This window comes from Schistocerca serialis, chromosome 2, assembly GCF_023864345.2.
Source record: "Schistocerca serialis cubense isolate TAMUIC-IGC-003099 chromosome 2, iqSchSeri2.2, whole genome shotgun sequence".
Taxonomy (NCBI): Eukaryota; Metazoa; Arthropoda; class Insecta; order Orthoptera; family Acrididae; genus Schistocerca; species Schistocerca serialis.
The window spans coordinates 88,425,677-88,431,033 of record NC_064639.1 but is presented as its reverse complement, the minus strand read 5'-3'; the positions used below and the strand labels follow the sequence as shown (position 1 = coordinate 88,431,033).

Sequence of the window (5,357 nt, the reverse complement as noted above, 5' to 3'; positions counted from 1 at the left end):
CGGAACTCAGTTCGTAGGTCTCACTGAAAGAAGAACGCAATACTGCTTTGCAGTTTTTTGTTTGTATGTCCAGAGCAACGCAGACTCGGGTTTTGCTAAAAGCTAGCTACAAAAGTGCCTCGGAGTAGTTTCTGTGCTGTCAACACACACGAGCTGCAGTGGTGGGGTAATGGATCCATCCACAGATTTCGATGGGCCACCGTCGAGTGAGTGGCGCCGGAGGGGGCGGGTCACTCGTGGGAGGAACTAGCTCTCCACGCTGTCACTGCTGAGGACGCAACTGCGCTCCCAGAAGACAGACGAGCGCACCGCGGCACACGTCTCCACAGGCGGCAGTCGATGTTCGCGTCAGGCCGAGGTCTAGGGGCGCAAACATCGTATATAAATCCATCGACGTTCAGTGCATCCGTGGTTTTAGAAGATATCCGACGTTGTTGTAAAACTGCCATCGAAACCTTAACGTTTTTAGCTTATATTCCGTCGGTTCTCTGTAGAAGGACATGAGAAAATATGAAAAGCACTATATTACTTATGTTCTGTAGCACTCCTACAGGAATCCCGAAGAACATGAGCAATACAGTGCTTCTCATTTATCAACGCTTTTTTGAAAAAACGAAACGGTCCGTACTAAAATTATTCTGCTATTGTATGCTATTTAAATAAAAATTAAAGCAGTTTGTGTAAAAAGTGTTTCAGTTACGGAAGCAGGGCAACGGCCTTGCCACAGCGGTAACACCGGTTCCCGTCAGATCACCGAAGTTAAGCGTTGTCGGGCTGGGCTAGCACTTGGATGGGTGACCATCCGATCTTCCGAGCGCTGTTGGCCAGCGGGGTGCACTCAGCCCTTGTGAGGCAAACTGAGGAGCTACTTGACTGAGAAGTAGCGGCTCCGGTCTCGTAAACCGACATGCGGCCGGGAGAGCGGTGTGCTGACCACGTGCCCCTCCGTACCCGCATCCGGTGACGCCTGTGGGTTCAGGATCACACGGCGGACGGACGGTACCGTTCGGCCTTCATGACCTGTTAGGGAGAAGTTTACGTATTTAGTTAATGGAAGCAGTAAATCATTTAAGAGATTGAAATTGCAAAGAAACGGGATCCATTATAGCGAATCTGCATTAAAACACTTACCAAAATTAATGTTTATTTATTATAGCCAGAAATTAAAAGTAACACTTAATCTGTATTCCCGCTAAACCATTTCGCCACAGAATAATCGTTACATTGGCTTTGGAAAACATTCGTTCGCTCAGAAATGTTGCAAATATTTGATTGCGTACATGTACAATCTCAGGAGCGTGTACTTACCAAACCATTCCGCATTGCATTTGATTTTTGTGTAACAGAAGCACCTGTTGTTTCCAGATACAACTGAATTGCGGTGTCTTTTTTTTTTGTGGAAGACATACTTGTCTTATCACTCCAACATTGTAACACCATTTCGTGTAACCGCAGCAACTGCTGATAACAGATACATTCAAACTACAGTGACCTTCGTTGTAGGAGATATCTGTTTCGATTTCATGTTCTTCTGAACAAAATGTTTATGATATTTAGAGTTTTCTTCTTTTTCCGACGACACCTAGTCGGATGATTCCGGTATGTGAGCACCACTATTCGCACCCTTAACTAATACATTTCTTTAAGTGTCGACCTTACTTTTACATAAAACATCTGTACAGCGTGATAACTTGAAGCTTGGGTGAAGAGTAGTAGCCAGCCCCATAACTGAGTGGCATTCCAATTCCTGGAACTCTCTACTCGTTTTCTTTAGCACTTCATTTCTCAATTCAACAACATCAGAAACTCTCGGGGAACTGTTTCTCAAGGCTTATCAACAGCAGTTTTCCGAGAGTCATAGAATGATCCTCTCAAATGTCTTTGGTTACTATTCTGGAACGTTTTCATAGCTCTGTCTTATCGTTGACATTGTTTACTCATGGGCTGCAATCATAGACAGAACATCAGGTCGAATGAGTAATGTTTCACTTTCAACTTCACTAACTGAACCGTCCTCTTCAACATGCAATAAGGGGAGTGTATTAACATCGTGAATCATTTTCCTTGTGTTCACGGATTACAATCATTAAACATTATTCGTTCTATTCATTCATCTTATGAAGGAAACTGGTGTCATCTATTGAACCAACTACACAAAGAAGTAGGTAGTTCATGCTTAATTAACTCTATTATTAGAAGAAGTCTAAGGGTTTTCCTGACGCTGCTGATGTTTCAACTAAAAACAGTCGTAAGAAACACCGCCGGAATCAACATCGGCGTATCAGTATTTGTCGTATGGATACATCGACGGCAAAAGAAGATATCTGTTTAGGAAATCGTAGAAATTTGAGAAACATCAGCTCATCATTTGCATCCCTATAGAGCTTGCCAGAGCGGAGTCACTCAATCGACAAAGGCACCTTGAGGCAGTCTCCGAGATGCCGCCTCCCCGCCAGTTTACAAAGCGCTTCCCAGCTCTTGTTTAAGTGTGTAACGATTCACCCGAACAAAGTCTCGGCGTGTAGTCAGCACACTTTCCCATGGGCGTAATATGACACCCAGTCACGAGCTAGCATATCAAAGGAAGATGCGGAGTGGGGAGAATGAACTGTGGACCCGCTGAAGGCGTGTTTAAACGGGCGTTTATCGCCGCGCGACTTCTATTGGCTTCTGTCGGAAATGTGCGTTTCCGTTGCAAGTCGTGAGATCCTGCTGGGAGCGGTATCGATCTATGACACCACACAGATGAAACACAAAACTGCTGCTTCGTACCACCATCAGAAATTGTTTACAGGGTTGCGGAGAAATGTAGAAACGCGCGAGGCAGTACTGAGGCTATGACTTATCTCACAAGGTTGCTTAAAGGAACTACACACTTCATTTTTAGCACTTGTAGATTTAGAGAAAACTTTCGACATTTATTAGATACACTCTTCGAAATTTTTTGAGATATGTGGGCAGATAGATCATTTACAACTTCTACGGATAACAGGGGCAGTTGCAAGAATCAGAGGGCATGAAAGGGAAATAATTGTTGAGAAGGGCAGAGTGGTAGCTAAACCCCAATATTACTGAATCTATATATTCATAAAGCAATACCCTAGACCAAGAAGAAATGTAGAAGGCTAATCAACTTTCAGGAACAACAAATAAAAACATTGAGATTTGCCGATGACATTGTAATTCTGTCAGAGACAGCAGGTGAACGGAAAGTAATGTTTCTAGAAGAGATTATAAATCTCCCTGGCTGGTTAAAACTGTTTGTCACGCCGGAACTCGCATCTGGGATCTTTGCAAATGTCCCAGCTTCGAGTCCTGGTAGGACCCACGGTTTTAATCCACCAGGAAATTTCGTATCAGCCCACACTCCGCTACAGATGAAAATTCAGTTTGCAAGAGGCTATAACATAAACACCAACAAAAGTAATACATGGGAAGGAGTTAGTTTAGCAAATGTGATACTAAGTATCGTAGCACAGTTTTGTTATTTGAGTAGAAAATTAGCTGGACAGGATACAAAAATCAGTTTGGCAATAGCAAGAATATCATTTATGAAGAAGAGGAATTTGTTGACAACGAAATTAAATAGTTAGGAATTCTTTACTGCATGTATTTGGCGGGAGTGTAGCCTCCTACGGACATGAAACGTGGACAATAGCCTTTGAAATGTGGTGCCACAGTGGTAAATAAGAAATTTATGGCACGTCTCTCCTAACAGTGATATACCCGAAGCGGGTGAACTTGGAATTCATTACCAGTGTCACAGACAATCTAGATTTAGACAAACCCCTCAAGACCAAACGTTGAGACACCTAAAACAACGGAAATACGCTATCAGAAATTCGACCCTTACATGCGATCCTAAGGTGAGGAATTGCTGTAAAATCAGCTACAAACTATATTTTTTGAAACAACAGATAATAAAAATAAGATGAAGGGAAGAATACCTACTTTGGAAAAAATTCAGATCTAAATAAACTGGTGATTTGTTACAGAAGTTCACCCTCGCACACAAAAAACTAGCAGACTATCAGTACGAATCTGACATGATACACAATTGAAGGGTAACAAAACAGGGCATAGAATATCGACAACGTATTGGTGTGCGGAACCGTGCCACAGACGACAGACACACTAAGGGGGTCGTACTTGCCACTCAACGTCATCACTCGTGGTTGTCGGGCCGCGGAATATTTATTTCGACAAAAGTTTGCTTTCTTCTCGTATGGTTCTTATACTCTAGGAATACGTCTTCTCCACTGACTTACGCTTCCCTTTACAATGAACACAGATAAGAGTTGCATTTGTGTACCCTCTCGGTGAATTACTAACAGTACAATTTTGACATAATAAATAGGAAACAGAAATAGGCAGTTTGAGAGGATCGAACAGAAACCGGAAGAGACTGTTAAACCATTGTTGAAAATAAAGTAACAGAAAAGGTAGAATTAGTATGAAAAAGCGAGGAGGGCTTCACGCTAACGAGTTCATGTAAAATTGCGAATGGATATCGCCCGATTCGCGGACGGATAAGAGAAAAATTAACGCTTTAATCGGCCCTGCTAGCTGGCGACGTTAAGCGATGGGTTTTAAACCTTAATGTTGTGAACTTGAGCTTTCAGGAATTTAAGAATGACATCTTGAAAGAATTTTGGTCAGAGGAAAAGCAGGAGAGTGTACGGCGTGATTTCGTAGCATCAAAATCCTACGACGCAAACTCGCGCTGCTCGATAAAAGAATTTTGCGAAAATTGGATCCGGAAATTAAAATATTTGCGTGATCGATGGTCTGAATCGCTGATTGTCTGGGAGTTGTGAAAGAAGCTTCCTGATGATTCCAAGAGGTACATAGGCAGCAGTTACAGATCAATTACTGCACACTTAGAAAAGTTCGAAGACGAAAATAATTGCCGAAATAACCGAGAAAATTACCACAACAACACCAACCACAATAACAATAACCATGGCAATAATGGTAATCACAACCAAGACAAAAATAACTCACACCACTATAATATTAAGTTATAGTGAGAACAATAACAGTGAAATGACAGAGCCCAATATCAAACGAAAATGGTACGTGGTTGTCAGCAGAATGATAGTAGGCAGGAGCAAAATAAGCAATTGCGACAGCCGGATAGAAACGGGCCTGTCATACTTAATGAGGGAATCCATCAGCCCCGCCGGCAAGAAAGCATAGACAACGCCGCTAAGGCAAATCCGAATGGATAAATTGGCGATTGGAAAATGTGCGAGAAGACAGAACGAGTAACGAACTTGCGGTAAGAATAACTGAAGTAGAAACGGCAGTCGACAAAGCGCTCACTGTCCGTAATAAAAATGAAAATAGAGTACCGA

At 42.4% G+C, this 5,357-nt stretch overlaps 1 pseudogene; it reads left to right on the top strand.

Annotated features, from left to right (window-relative positions):
* The first annotated feature begins 708 nt into the window (after positions 1–708).
* LOC126459412 (5S ribosomal RNA) lies at positions 709–826 on the top strand (annotated as a pseudogene).
* Positions 827–5,357: the final 4,531 nt, after the last annotated feature.